The sequence below is a fragment of the Papaver somniferum genome, chromosome 7 (genome assembly GCF_003573695.1).
Source record: "Papaver somniferum cultivar HN1 chromosome 7, ASM357369v1, whole genome shotgun sequence".
In the NCBI taxonomy this organism is placed as follows: domain Eukaryota; kingdom Viridiplantae; phylum Streptophyta; class Magnoliopsida; order Ranunculales; family Papaveraceae; genus Papaver; species Papaver somniferum.
The window spans coordinates 217,621,047-217,637,830 of NC_039364.1; positions in this window are offsets into that span (position 1 = coordinate 217,621,047).

Below are 16,784 nucleotides of genomic sequence, written 5' to 3' on the forward strand. Positions count from 1 at the left end.
TCCGTATGTTAAACAAAAAGGTGACATTCCAGTAGCTTCTCTTCTAGTTGTATTTTAAGCCCATACTGCATTATGTACTTGTTCGCACCATGATCTGTGATGTCCTTCCAATTTCTTCTTTAATATATCTGCAATTGTTTTATTTGTTGCTTCTACTTGCCCATTAGCTTGTGGATACAAAGGAGTGGACTTTCCACATTTTATCTTGAATGCATTAAGTAACATTTATATATTCTGCCCCTCAAACTGTTTCCCATTATCAGATACCAACTGTGCAGGAATTCCAAATCTGCAAATGATATTTTCGAATATGAATGTAAAGATATCTTTGTCGCGAATATGTTGTACTGCCTTCACTTCTGTCCATTTTGTGAAATAATCTGTTGCGACTATTAAGTATCTTCTTTGTCCAGTTCTTGGTAAAAATTTCCCCACAATGTCTAAGCCCCATTTTCCAAAGGGACATACACTGGTTGAAGATGACAATGGTGCTCCTGGTGCATGCATTTTCTTTCCATGTCGCTGACAATTTTCGCAGCGTCTTGATATTTGTTTTGCATCTTCATGCATGTATGGCCAATAATAACCTTGCATTTTTGCTCTATGTGCCAAAGATCTTCCTCCATTATGATTGCCAGCATCTCCACTATGTAACATTTTCAGCACCTTTTCTCCTTCCTCTCGTGTCAAACATCTGAGTGATGGTCCACTAAAGGATTTTCGGTATAGCAACCCATCTCTTAATTCATAATTCGTTTCTCGGCTTTTTAACTTGTGTGTTTCCAATCTATTTCTTGGTGTTTCTCCTTTCGCCAAATATGCGTGAAGTTCCATTCTCCAGTCTGCGACATTGTTCATTTGTTCTTCTTTTTCATTATCTATCATCATACATCCACATCTTCCTCTTCTTTATTTATTGATGGTGACGGAAGTGTTTGTATATTTATGCATCTCGCAGTTGGATCTGTCATCATGCTTGAGATGAAAGCAAAAGCGTCTGTGAGTCTATTATCCTTTCTTGAAATGTGCCTCCATTTTATCTTTGGGATTTTCGCTGATAATTCTTCAACCAGCTTCTTGTATTTCTTCAAGGATGGTTCATTTGTAGTATACTCTCCTTTTATTTGGCGAATAACTAGCTGCGAATCACTAGTGATCCTGTCATTTTCTAGTTTCATTTCTATTGCGAATTTTAAAGCATGTATCACAGCTTCATATTCTGTTTCATTATTAGTGGATGCAAATTCCAATCTGAATGAAAAAGCCATATTTATTCCTTCTGGAGAAATTAAAACAATTCCAACTCTATTTCCTTCTCCATTTGATGATCCATCTACCAATATTTCCCATCTATTTGGTTCTGTTAATAAATCTTTTGGATCTCCATGTTCTTCTTCTACATCCATCATTTCTTCTACAGCTTCATCTTCTTCTAAAGGAAATTCTGCCAAGAAATCCGCAACAACTTGTGATTTTGGTGAAGATAAAATTTCATATTTAATACCAAAGTGGCCTACTTGTGCATTCCATCTCTCTACCCTTCCTGATCTTTTAGAATTCTTCATCACTGATTCAATTGGTACTTTTTTTAATACCTTTATCTTGTGTGCTTGAAAGTATATGCGGAGCTTAAATAATGCATAGACCAATGCTAAGATTAATTTTTCAATCTTTGAGTAATTCTTCTCAGCAGTATTAAAAGTTTTTCTAATGTAATAAATGGGTTTCTCCACTCCTGCGTCTACTCGCAATAACACAGCACTTAATGCATGCGACGTTGTCGCAAGGTAAATCAATAATTCTTCTCCTGGTTTTGCCTTTTGTAAAATAGTTGTATTCATAAGATGTTCTTTGATTCCTTGAAAATCCTTTTCACATTCATCACTCCATTTAAATTTTGCACCCTTCTTGAGTATATCGAAAAAATATTTGCATTTGTCTGATGATCGCGAAATGAATCTCCCCAGCGAAGCTAGAAGCCCATTCAACTTCTGTACATCTTTTATTGTTGCTGGTGTTGGCATGTCACGAATTGCTTGCACTTTTTCTGGATCAACCTGTATTCCTTCCTTTGATACAATGTAGCCTAAAAATTTTCTCGATGCAACTCCAATAATACATTTCTCAGGATTCAATTTAATGTTATACTGCCGCATTTGTTCAAAAATCTCCCTCAAGTCTTGTACATGGTCTTTAGCTTCTTTACTCTTTACTAACATGTCGTCCACGTGTACTTCTAATGTTTTATGTATCCATTTCGCGAACACCTTCTCTACCATTCTTTGATATGTCGCTCCCGCATTTCGCAAACCAAATGGCATTTTTATGTAACAATATAAACCTCTAGGGGTAAAGAAAGCGGTATGTTCTTGATCTTCTTCAACGAGAGGAATTTGGTTATACCCTTTGTACCCATCTAAAGATGATACCTGGTGGGTGTCGTAGGCTCAACAAATTAATAATCTTATTTCCACACAATTTGCTGGTAATATAATGGAAGCAAGGATCGTTCCTACGAAAAGCAGGGAGTTTAGTTTTCAAAAATATCACAAATGGGGGTTTTTGTTTTAGATTCAAAAGCTAAATAAATAATAAAGCAATGAGAAGTAATTAAGATTGCAAGCAAAATGGAGTGAGATGATCGAGGAATCCTTCTTCATAAATAAATATTCATCAAAGTAGTATATTCATCCATTCATCATTAATCATAGATTATTACTAACCGTAAGATAACAAATACGCTTAGCTATCTCCAAAATCCCTTAAGCCACTAGACAACAGGTACGCTTAGTCGCCAGAGTCTATCCGTCTGAACCACCTTGAGGTACGCTTACAAGATGTAATTCAGTCGAATGCTTTATGGTCTGTGAATTTAGGTTTAATCTTAGTAGTTAGACTCAGTACGCTCGGTCTACTTTCTAGTGTTGTGTTTACACGCGATTGATTTACGGAATCCCTCCGCAAGGTCTCACGTTCTCTACTTGTGTAAGAAATTATTCAACAATTACGGATATCCTAACCCTTATTAGCATTAGATTGAGTTAACAAATATATTCAGTTGGCCACCTAAACAATCTATCAATCAATCATATTCATTTTTAATAATAAACACAAACAATGATCATATGAAGAAATCAGAACAGATTCATATACTAAATCAAATCATATATAATACTTAGAATTCATCCTCAATCAAATAAGTAAATTAGCTAGACATAATGGAGTTTATAGAAAGCAAATTGTAGTTGTAGAAGAACTCTAGCTACTGCTGCTTCTGTTGCAGGAGATCAGCCATTGTCGCCTTGTTGCAAGAACACTTTATCTACTACTGCATATATGAACTCTTAATGCTTCTGTTCTCTCTTTGGGTACTTCTGTCAAACATTTTCTGGACGTGAAAGTGAGGGTGAGGAGATGCCTTCTGCTCACGATTTGAGCCTCTATTTATAGTTTTTCGACCCTGTAATTTCAAATCTGATAATCATCCAAGAATTATAGACCGACTTAAACCCTAAACTCATATTATTTCTCAGTCGTTCATCTTGAAAATCAACGGCAAAGCCACTAGTGGGTGGCTGTTTTCTAGCTCCTGCAACTTATCCAAATCTGAATTCTCGCTCAAGTTAAGTTGTTTCCCTGCACCTAAAGTCTCGAGCCGACAACACCTCTTAATCCTCTCCGATCGGTTCTTTAATCAACGGCATCAAGTTTTTCTTGGTGTGCATGAACTGATGTCCATCTTTCTACAAATTCGAGCTCCATAAATCCCTGTTTTATTGCTTGAAAAATTTATCCGGATACCCAATCTTCTTATCAAACTAGGACTCTGTCTCAGAATATCCCGGTCATGTATTCCCAGTAATCATCCGCATCAGTTCTCCCTCTTGGAAGTTTCCTCGCTCGTCTCCGACTTGCTCGAGTTCTTCCATGCTTCACAGCAACTCCCCTTGAATCATCGACGCCATCGACCAAAGTTCCTGTCGATCTCAGCTTCATAACTTCCAAGCTCAAACACGAGATTCTTCTATTCATGCCATCATCACCCGTAACTAATAATCATCCCCAACTACGAATAGCATCACCATCACGATCGTCATCTCAGCTCCATTGAGTCTCTGTTACCTAACACAGACCTTGTCGCGATTATCACGATCAGTTCCACCCAGCCAACACCATCACTGCCATTCGATACCATGAACATCAGCCACCAATCACGATAATGGAAACAGTTCCAAACTGCAATTACTACAGCGAACACATGACTTCCCCACTCCCTTGTCTAACTGAACTTTGATTCGTTGCAGCGACTCATTCTCGAGCTTCTCCGTTTCTTCCATCAATCAGTGATCAATCAAACCACGAACCTGCTCGTGAACTGAGGAAGTGCAGTCGCGCCCTTTTTCATTATTTTGAATCAAGGAAGATGGCAACCTTGAGTCGAAGATGCTGGTGCTCTTAGTAGAATTCAAATTCTGGCACCCCCTTTGTAAAGACTTGACTAGCCCTTAGCAGTTCCTGTGAACTTGACTGCCCCTTAGCAGAATGGGTACCCCTTAACGTACAATGGGATGCTAATAGCACTTGCACTTGAAATGACCATTTTACCCTTTCATTCATCCAAGTTCTTGTTTTGCTCATAACTTCTTCATACAAACTCTGAATGACTACGTTCTTTCGCCAGTGACTTCGTTTTCTCTTTCTCTACAAAATAAAAAGTAGAAATCTTGTACTTTAATGAGTCCACTTGGTATTTGGACCTTCTCCACTTGTATCTAGCTTCTTTTATTGCACAATTAAGTGTCAATTCACTTCTTTCAGATGATTTACCTAATAAAACACAAATAAGAGAAAACAAGCGTAATGTACAATAATTTGCAAGAATATGAACAATTACTAGCATGGAATTAACACTAAATATATGTAAAATATGCACTTATCAATACCCTATCATTTCCCGCTGCAGATTCCACCATTTGAGGAATATCGGGTAACGGAAAACTATCTTTAGGGCAAGCTTTGTTCAAATCAGTGAAATCTATGCAAATCCTGATTCCCTTGTTTTTCTTTGGGACAATGACCATATTCGCTATCCATTCTGGGTATTTAGCTTCTCTTATAATTCCTGCCTCAAGCATTTTCTGTAATTCCTCTTCTATTTGGGAATGGTAAGTTGTTGCGATTTTTCTTATCCTCTGTTTAAATGGTCTCACATTTTTGTTAATCTCCAATTTGTGGCAAGCAATTGATGGATCTATTCCTGGTATCTCATCCATGTTTCCTGCGAAAATATCTTTATATTCTCGCAACAAGTTGACAGTTCTTTCTTCTTCTTCTATATCCATTTTGGTTCCAATTCTCAACATTAGAGGCTCCTCTACAATCCCAACATTTATTTCTTTTGTTGTTTCTGCGGCAGTGTAACTGGGTTTAGGTTCTCCCAATGGTGTTGGTTCTTTTATTGCTTTTATGGGTTCTTCCCCTTCTTCCGAAATTTCGCTGGGTATTCCTTTTCCTTCTTTTGCCCTTATCATATAAACTCTAAATTCTTCTTCCTTCTTTGCTTCCTTTGCCAATTTTTTACGAAATTGTTTCTTTTTTGCTTGTTCTTCATAATTTTTTACTTCTATTTGATGACATAATTTCACATTGTCAACATCTCCTCTAATTTCACCTATTCCATTTGGAGTGGGGAATTTAATACATTGATGCAACGTTGATACCACAACTTTTATCGCATGTATCCATGATCTTCCTAATAACATATTATATGGCGATTCCATATCCACCACACACAATGTTACATATGTTTAGATTTCTCCAAGTGGAATTCGCACCACTATTTCTCCTTTAGGTTTTGTTGTGGATTTTCCAAAGCCGTGAACAAAATATGCTGAATTGGACATTTCTTCATCTTTAAATCCCCATTCCCCGGAATGCATGATAAAATATTATATCAACTGAACTTCCTGTATCGATTAAAGTTCTGTTCAACATCCATTCTCCTGCGGATTTTATTGCTGTATCCTTCTCTTTTCGTGTAATAGGCACTGTGACGACCAACGGAGATGTATGGTTCAAATTTTCTTTTGGTATTTCTTCCGCCATGAATGCAATTTTTTGCTTTTCCCACTCTTTCAAGGGTGATATTTTTTATACCGCTATAACTTTCTTTCCTTCAAAATTTCGTTTATGTATTCTTCCTTTGACGTTTTCATGAAATTCATTGATCAAGTTTTTTGTTATCATATTACACTCCAATCTTTTGCCATTTTCATTAATTCTGCTCATCTTTCTTTTAACTGATTCACTGGTTTATTTAATCACTTTCTTGATTAATATTCTCAATCAACAATCTTCATCAACAATCTTCAACTTTCGATCTTCAATTCCCTGTTTCTAGCGCCATTATGTAGTTGTAGGAAATCCTACACTACACCCCTCATATGATTTCATTGTTGATCAACTCATTTTTAGGTTTACACTCTTAATTTTATTGATTAATTTTTGAATGTTCTTACAAGAAAGATAAAGAAGTCAAGAATGATCTCTGCTCTGAACTTTCTCTCTCCTATTTACTTGTTTCTTACTCAAAAAATAGATCCCCCTCTCTTTATAACTCGAATGACTATTTATAAGGAAATACATAATGGATGACAGCTAATCTGTCCTTTATTTTCGAATATAGTTTGCGACATTCTCGCAACCTTTCAAATGTTAACTTCGCAAGCTCTCTAATTTTCGTAAGACTATCATATCTTTCTCATGTTCCTTGCTGACGTCGTTTCTGAAATTATTCTGCGACGCTATTGTGCTGTACCATTGATACTTTCACTGAGACATAATTGTTGCAAGATTCTGATCCTACAAACACCTTCGTTTTTAAGCTGGAGTTCTCCTGCCTCTATCTTTTCTTTGAAGATTTGCTTCAGTCTGTTGCAGTCTTTAGTCGGATGATGGACAAACCTATGGTAGCGGCAGTACTTGGGATCCGCCATATCTTTCTCGGTTGGCGGGCGTCTGATAGGAGGCAGCTTGATAGCGTCGTCTTGAATTTATGCCTCCAAGATTTTTATCACTTCACTCATGGATAATAGGAAGCCTGCATCTTCTGTGTCTTGTGCAGGAGTCTTGCCTACTCCTTTTTGAGACGAGGTCGTCTGTGCCGGAGCCGCACGCTTGGGTTGTCGCTATGTTGCTGAAGCTTTCCTTTTTCCTCCTTCGGCTACCACGCTCACAGAAGGACCAGTGTTGTATTGTTTGTTGGTGAGGCGTCTGCTTCCTCGACTCTCACGTAGGTCTTCGTTTCGAACAACCCTGGTTCTCTCTAGTAACGCTGGGGCAGTTGTGGATAAATGCTTGGAAGCTTCATGGAGTTCGGAGAACGTCTGAAAGCCCAGATTATCCAGTAGGGCGTGGTACATAGATATCATCCCGTTGATGCACAGCTCCACCAACTGTTGTTCAATGATATTCAGATATGACAATCCAGTGCTTGAGTTCTGAACCTTTTAAATAAATCGTTCGGATGTTCGTTGTTCCGCTGAGAGATTCTCCCCAGGTCTGAAAAGGTGATCTGCTCGGACACGAAGAAGTACTTTTTATAGAAAGCACTGATCATCACGTCCCAATTGGATATGCTGTTAGGTGGGATGTTGTTGTACCAGGTGTACTCCCTTCCCGTAAGTGACTTCGAGAATTCTTTCAGGCGGAGAACACGATTGTATTCATGTTTTCCTAATGATTCCAAAAATCGAGAGATGTGTTCATGAGCGTTACCAGTACCATCATAGAGAGAGAACTGAGGAGAGGAGTATCCTCTTAGGAGAGGAATTCGTTGTACGTCTTGAGGGTACATTGGCTGATGTTGGTGCACCTCTATCATGCTTCCTTTGCCTCGGTTTTGGAGAAGTCGTTCAAGGTATTCACGTGTGATGAAGTTGGGAGACCGGTCCATCTCCCTTGGGCGTTTGCGTGGGAGTGGAAACGCCTGTTCTTCATTCATGTGGGTCTGAGTGGAAACGCCTGTTCTTTGCGTGAAGGCATCCCTTGTTGGCTCCAGGGGTTGCCGTGAGTCTTGCGGCAATCGTTCAGTTAAGATTTTGAGGAATGTGAGTACCTCTTTCTGAGTTGCAGCGATATCCGTTTGAGTCTTAGAAAGAGCTTCCTGCCTCTCCATCAAGTCTGCGATGGTAATTGGAGATGGTCCTCCTCTTGCTCCTCCGGCTCCCCGTCCTGATGAAGGAATGGAAGTTGTTGTTCTGGTGATCGCTGGAGGTGTTACACTTGAAGAGATGCCAGGGTTCGCGGCTGCTCTGGCTCTGGTGATAGGAGGCGTTACACTTACTGGAATATCTCCTGCTCCTGTGGTAGAAGAGACGGTTCCACAAGATGTATTGACCACCGTAGATCCACTGACAGGTACATCGATACCAAGAGTATTATCCGCACTATCTCCATCAGGATTGATTGCTGATCCCGAACTAAGTTCTACCATCTTGAAACAGGTTGATGATTAAATTGAATCTAAGATCTACCCCTTCGAAATTGATGAATTTGAATCGTATTTTGAAGAAATTAACTTTACAACCGATAGATTAACCTCCCACTGTGGTCGCCAATTGTTTATGGGTGAAAACTATTCCTGCCGAATTTGGTAATTTGGGGTGTGTGGATGAGGAATGAATATAAACCCTAAACAAATGCACTGCACGGGAGTGCTTGTGATTCGAGAAATCAATCTGTACAATTCTGGCCTAAACCAAGAAATGGTCGTTCCAGACTTGCTTCGGTCACAAAGTGAAGGATATGGGGTTGATCTTAGGGAGGGAAGCGAATAATGTGTTGAGATTGTGAAGGTGTTGGCTATGTATGACTTGTATCAGAAAGCTGAACTGGCTTGCAGAATGTCATCTATCAGTTCCGGTGTTTGAATACGGTTGTATCAACACTTGCTTCTGTTGTCTTGTCTTGTTTGAAAATAGGGAAGAGAACCTATTTATACAAGTCATTGAGCCTAACTCACGTCTCTCATGGGAAGTGGAAAAAGTGGAGTGATGGAGCAGTGGAGTTTCGTGTGTTAGTGTTACACGATCAGTCTTGCCCACTTCTCCCATCATCACTATCCGTCCATGACCTCCTGACACGTTCTTGTGATGACGCGTTGTGCGCTGCACGCTGTAAACCTCCAGACCAATACCCCAGTATGTATCCCCTAGTTTGTGACATGATTGATGTCTCGAGTGTGTGGATCGTGGGACCCACAGAAAGCAGCATGTGATGCTAGATTACACAACTAAATTATTTAGGAAGTCAATACTTGTGAAGTATCATGTGTATTCTATGCAAGTAATGCATCGAATATACTCAGCATGTATGAAGCATCGCTGTTTGAGCGTCTTAAAATAGCTTCATGTCCATCCTACTTCATGTGATGGTTTGGAGGCTGCGCAAGCAAGTCCTGACTTGGCCGACCACATGGTGTGGTAGAGTGGCGGATGATAATCACCACGACACCTCATTGACCAGTTAACTCCTGACCAGGGTTGTATAACCAAGAAGGTGAAGTTGAACGGACGAGATGATCTTTGAGACACTCATCTGCGACTGTTAGTGGAATTAGGGTTTATTAAGAGGTGCGCAAGCATCACTCTTCAGCTTGGTCGAAACCAAGCTTGGGACGCATTTTTGGCCGGGCCGATCATGCATGCCGGTGTAGGCGCCCATACCTCATTGTCTCATGAAAGTGTGATCTAAGCCAATCAATTTGTCTGGCGAAGTTGAGTGGTTGAGATCGATTTGCGACAGAAACCCGGTGCCGCAAAAGCCGTACATCAAGCCAACTTCGGGCGTGCGTTTCGAGACGACCAAGCTTGGTCGGTCTTGGCCGATTAGTCTGGTATGCAGACGGCGAGCTGGTGTACACGTCGATACTTTAATACCCCATAGAAACGTGATCTGAGCCACTCAATTTGTCCAGCAAAGTTGAGTGGTCGAGATTAGTTTGCAATTGGGAGGTGTGACCGCGCCTAGTTTGGGCGTGTGAATCGAGACGACCAGGCATGATATGCTTTGGGCGATCGGGTGTGGAGATATGTGGGCTACAGTGATCGTGTTGATACTCACTGGACCTGCTTAATCGACTCCTATACCCTTCGTTCGATCAGGTGAAAATGGACGCTCGTGATCGAAAACCCTAATTAGGGTTCTGCCAGCCGTGCGTCATGCCTTGTTTGGACGCATGAATTGGGACGACCATTCATGTTTGGTCCTAACCGATCGGTCATGTATGTAGGCGGGCCCACGGTGTTTTTGTTAACATGCTCTGGGCCCCTTTGAATCTACATCTACACCCTCCATCTATGCCTGCGAAGATGGATGGTTGAGACTGATTTGCGACACATGTAATGTGCTGCAAACACTAATTTAGGGTTTCTCGTCCGCGCTGCTTTGGCTGGACGAATTGGCAAGCCATGCTACCCTTTTGTAGAGGCCGACCATGCGGGGTCTGCATTGGTCCGGTGTTGAACATTCCAGTACCTGCTTGAGGGTTATGGATTCGATCTAAGTCATCCCATCATGGTGGTGAAGTTGGATGGTCGTGATCGTTTCTGAGACTGATGCGGATAGTCCAGATGCTCGATCGGGCTAGTATAACACTCCGAGAGTTATAGCCTGTACGGGTATTTCGTACATGCCTCCTTATTTAATGCTTGGAGATTCGTGTTGCTCTGATGAGATCAACACTCAGTCGTCATGCCGCACCAATAATGATAAGAGTGAAGCAGTACAGGAAATACAAGGCTGGTCAAGCATGAATTGATAATGTATAAGTTTTCAATGGAGAAGTATTCTCTATTTTATCAGGGGGCTTTATCCTTTGCAGGATGTTAGCGCATAATTTCGGCTTTTACAATTTTAGCCTTAAACGAAAATCCACCATCAACAAAGTCCTATTCCTTGAACCAAAGTTTTCGAACTTTTTTTATCAAGAGAACCGGAAGAATGGCAAGTGAAAAATCCACGAACTCAGTCCGCGAACTGCCGAAGTTCGCAAACCCGAGAATTTCTGCTGGAGTTGACAAACTACTTGCGTGAGCTAAGTCCGCGAACTGGCGAAGTTCTCATCCCGAGAATTTCTGCTGGAGTTTGTAAACTCTGTCCTGTGTCTTAAGTCCACGAACCTAGTCTGCGAAATTGAGAAGGTTATATATCTGAAGATGATTTCTGAACTTAAACTTTAAAAAGACTAAGGAATGCAGTTTGTAAACCGTGGCTATAAAAGTTCATGAACCGATTCAAGTGAATCAAATCATCTTTGCTTCAATTGTGTCTTGTGTAGTTACATAAGATTTCCTTGCAATTGAACAACTCTCTAACTAGTTCATTTGAGTCATTTGAACTAGTTATGGTGAAGAAGAACATGGTTGATATGAAATACTCATACGGCTAACCTTTTGGTTAACTATTGTTGAACCAACAATGCACACGTTTGGGTATGGTTAACAAACCTAGAAGCGTGCAGTTCATTTGTGTATAACAAGCTAAGTTTTCGATCTAACGGTTGAGAAATATTAGCTTGAATCTAAATAAGGTTTTCATCTAACGGTGAATATTGATTGCTTTGTTACCAAGGCAAAACCCTGATTTGAAAGACTATATAAAGGAGACATCTAGTATTGTGCAAAACTAATCCCCACACCTTACGTGTGATACTAGTTTGCGTACTAGAGTCGGTTGTCCTTTAACCTTTGGTTTTCTTCTTCTAAAACCAGGTTAACGACTTAAAGACTTCATTGGGATTGTGAAGCCAGACCGATACTACTTTTATCGTAGTTGTGTGATCTGATCTTGCATCTTCTATCGTACGTGTACAATCAGATTGATTGTCTTGAGATTTGATATCTCCGATAGGCAAGATATAAAAAGTAATCACAAACATATTCGTCTCATTGTTTGTGATTCCACAACATCTTGTTTCGCTACCATACGATTAAGATTGTTGTGAGGTGATTGATTAATCTAGGCTGTTATTCGGGAATATAAGACCGGATTATCAATTGGTTCCTGTTCACCTTGTTTATTATCAAATGACGGAACAAAAACTTTAGGGTTTTTCTGTGGGAGACAGATTGATACTTTGATAGACTTGTCTGTGTGAGACAGATTTGTTTATTGTCAAAGCCTGCGATTTTGGGTCGTAGCACTCTTAGTTATGGGTGAAATCAGCTAAGGGAATCAAGTGTGCAGTATCCTGCTGGGATCAGAGGCGTAGAGAGTACAAATGTACCTTGGATCAGTGGGATACTGATTGGGGTTCAACTATAGTCCAGTCCAAAGTTAGCTTGGAGTAGGCTAGTGTCTGTAGCGGCTTAATACAGTGTGTGTTCAATCTGGACTAGGTCCCGGGGTTTTTCTGCATTTGCGGTTTCCTCGTTAACAAAATTTCTGGTGTCTGTGTTATTTCAATTTCCGCATTATATTGTTTTATCTTAATAATTGAAATAACACAGGTTGTGTGTTAGATCAATCAATTGGAGAATCTGACCTAACGGTTGTTGATTGATATTGATTGACACTTGGATATTGGTCTTTGGTACCGTCTAAGTTATTCCTTGTATTTGATTAGTACTCGTAGTTTCTGTTTGGGGAAATCAAATCAAGAGAGAGATATAAACTCGTTGATATACTTTTAATTGATTGAGTCTTGTTGATTCTCTTAAAAGTATATTCGAGTTTGTCCTTACAGATTGTTAAGCGAAATATTGGGTGGTGTTGTTAGACCCCCGCTTTTTCAGAGGGAGAAGCTGATGATTGAACCTATAGCTTCCTTGATCTTTCCTCATGGAATGTAAAGGAGGGAGACGGTCCCCTGGCCACAGGTATCTATTGAGCTATCAATTTGATAGATGTTGTCACGCTGGGTATCTGAAAAAATAATTTGGAAGAGAGTTGGGGTTGAACCCAACGTTGATGAGGATCATACGAGTTGCTGATCATGAGGCCGTCTTTGCGTCTACGTTGCGTTTCATAGACGTCCAGGCATATCGCTGGTTTTGACAATGCGTCTGCTCTCTTGAGTATGTCCTCGTATTTGGACATCCTGGAATCATAATGATATCGTGCTTGCGTATCTCTAAATTCAACATCTTTGAGATGGATAGTGCTGAGCAGTCCCCAGCTACACTCCTTTGTCTCTATCATCTTTGGATCGTGTCTTTGAGGAGTAGGGAAGTTCCCTCATACGGATGACTTAACTAACAGGTTGTGCAAATATGAAGAAGCTCTTGACATGGAGAGTCTGTGTGTACCTCTTAAGTTTCAGGCGCAACCTCCTTTGGTGACACAACTACTTCTTCTACGGGAGACGAAATTCTGAAAGCGTCCCTCATAGATGTTGTTGCGGTCGAGCCGGATATGGAATATCTTGGACGTTGTTTTATCATTGTGGCAGTCGTGCATATGGTACTGGAGTTGAAGTGGCGATTTTGGACGCGCAGTATGTTGTATCTCGGTGGTTTTTCTCTTGCTGCTTCAGTGAAACCGCTTACAGAAGGTTGAAGGTTGTATTGCCTATTGGTCCGACGTGTCGAAGAAGCTTTATCCTCCATTCATGTCATGAGAAGCGTGACTGGGTGCACTGAGGAGGTGGTTTCAAACTGGGAGTTCCACTGAGATGTGTTTATGAAGTTTGAATTCAATGCTTCCTGGTTCTATGAAGGGTTTTCTAAAATCCAGAAGCTGCAAGATGAAACAGACGAAGTTCCCTCCGTGGACTTCATTGCTCGGCAAGAGGAGGAAATCGAAAGGTTATCCTTGTAATTGAAGTTGAAGCAGGCTGTCCGCAAAAATGGAAGGCGCTCTTTCCAAAAAGAATGAGTTGTTGCTGAAAGACTTCCCTTGAATACTTGCGCATTTTCTTTTATATTTCCCTTTTAGGTGTCTTGAGTGATGTAAGGAGTTCCTTTCACAATTTGATTTTCTTGTTTTTGAACTAGTAGGTGATTGAATTTTTGAATTGGTTTATTTTTGGGATGATTTTATGAATGACTTTCTGAAAGGAATTACGTTTGAATCGGCTGAAAGCCGGCATTCTGGTTTTGAATTCGATCATTCTAAATATCTCGTAAAAATCGCAAATGTTGCATAGAAAGGGAAACATGTAAAAGGAAGATAATGTGGTATCTCAGAACAACGGCATCATTGACTTCCTTCCTCGATGTGGGACGTATGCGTCAAGTCCCCAGCAGGCTTTTAAAATGTAAAATTGTTTAACGAGACTTACTTGTTCACAGAATCTCGGTTGAACGAGACTTGAATTCTCCAAGGGTGATCGCTTCGAATCCAAGTTGTTATGGCGCGCCTCGAGAAACCCGTAGTTGGTTTGATCACTTCGATGATGCTCACGTTAATCTTCGGAGAAACGGGTAACTCCCCTGAGTTAATCTTCCTTTGGAGAATATGCTTCAGGCCGTTGCATTCACTGGTAAAGCGATGAACGAATCTGCGGCAGTGGAATTACCTCGGGTTCGTCATCTCTTGATCATTTGGATGTTCGTTGTTTCGCTGAAATATTCTTCCTAACAGAGTGATTCGCCCAAACTGCGGATTCTTTCTCGACATAATGACGCGGGCATCGTTATCTTCTTGAGGCTGCTCTCTTGAGGTGTCGGCTCCAGTAGACCTGAAGATGTCCCGGGATCGCTCCTATCCGGTTGACATAATAGGCGAACCCTTTATGATGATATGAAGATGTGTCAAGCCTCCTTTGTTATTGTAGATGTACGAATTCTCGGAATTACACCATATTCTGGATCTACACATTTTGTTGATGAAGTGATAGCGGATACTCCTGATCTTAAATTGGTAGCAGTGGTGGAATAGAGATAGACCTTTTCTTTTGTGAACTCTGCAGGTGTCTTCCCAGGACTCCACTAGTGTTGAATTTGTTGTCGACTATCTCCATACTGAAACAACGGCTACGCGAATCTTCACTTCGTCTTTCTGGGTGGAACCTTTGAGGCATTTCTGGCTTGCTCCATACAACACTTGTGGTGTTGCAGAAAAGGTGATTGCTCCATACGGATCTCGAAAAAAGCCGTTGCGTTCTTCTAAGTAGTAGTCGCGTCTTGTGTCTCCACGCGGCTTTCCGGTCCTTTCATCTAGGAGATTTACTGGTGCTCAGCTATCCAAGGTATTTCCAGTATCATTGCTTGAAAAATCGTTTTTTTGAAGCTTCTTAGTCAATGGAACACCGGAATTGAAATTGGTTGTTGAACCTAAATTGAATTTAATGATTGAATTGAATCTAAGATCTACCCTTTTGAAATTGAGAACATTGGAATGAATCTTGAGAAACTGATTTTGCAATCGAGAGATCAATCTCCCACTGTGGTCTCCAATTGTTTATGGGTGAAAACTGTTTCTGCTGGTTTGGTAAATTTGGGTGTGTGTGGATGAGAAACGAATCTAAACCCTAAAAAAATGCACTGCATGGGATTACTTTAGATTCGAGAGATCAATCTGTATAATTCTGGCCTAAACTAAGAAATGGTCGTTCCAGACTTGCTTCGGTCACAAAGTGAAGGAGATGCGGTTGATCTTAGGGAGGAAAGCGAAGAAGGTGTTGAGATTATGAAGGTGTTGGCTGTTTATGACTTGTAATCAGAATATTGAACTGGCTTGCATAATGTAAGCTATCAGTTTTGGGTGTTTTCTGGATACTGATGACAACACTTGGTTTTTTCTGTGTTGTTTGAAAATAGGTTGAAGAACCTATTTATACAAGTCATTTGAGAACAATCCTCATCTCGTAGGAAGTGGAGGAAGTTGAGTGATGGAGTAGTGGGGTCGTGTAGGTGATTGTCACGATCAGGCCTTTGCATACTTCCCTCATCATCGTTAACCGTCCATGCCTCCTGACACGTTCTCGTAATGGGCGCGTTGCACGCCGCACACTGTAAACCGCCAGACCAATACCCCAGTAAGTATCCCCCAGTTTGTGACATGTTTGATGTCTCGAATGAGTGGGTCAGGTCGTGGGACCCGCCGCAGTAAACATCATACGGTGCTGTTAGGTTAAATAACTGAGTTATTTATAGAATTGATATTCATGAAATATCATGTATGTTAGATGCATGTAATGCATCGTTTTAAAGCAAGCAGCTCAAAACAATCGATATGCATAAAGCATCGCTGTTTTAAAGCTTGATTGAATAAGTCGCGGATTAAGCGTCTTAAAAATAGCAGCACGTCCAACCATTTTCGAGTGATCGTTTGAAGGCTACATGGGTGGGCCATCATCTGGTCGATCACTCCCCGTGACAGAGTGGCAGACGACGATCATTGAGGCACTTCATTGATTTCCTAATTTATACAAAATTTAACAATATTTATATAAAATTTATCCAGAATGGTGCGTGTAGCAACAATACCAAATATTCTGTAAATTTTATCTTCCACCTGCATTACTCACTAATGCATGATCTGTCGAGTATTTATTCTATGTTATGTTCCCCAGCCGAACTCTTGATGTTGACATGACATGAAAATTACTGTTCGCTCGCAGCAGAGTAGCATGAATTTCCTGAAAGGTCAGGATTGAGATACGCATAGAAGTACCTAATTAGAGGCACGCAAATTTATGCTTCCCTTTGAAACATAATTAGTGATTTTGTATGAACACACAAAATTCAGGAATTGATTGAGTTTGTGTCAGCCCACAAAATTCAATCTTTCTAACCTAATTTTACTAATTTACAAAAAATTATGTCTTTTTTGTGGCGTGC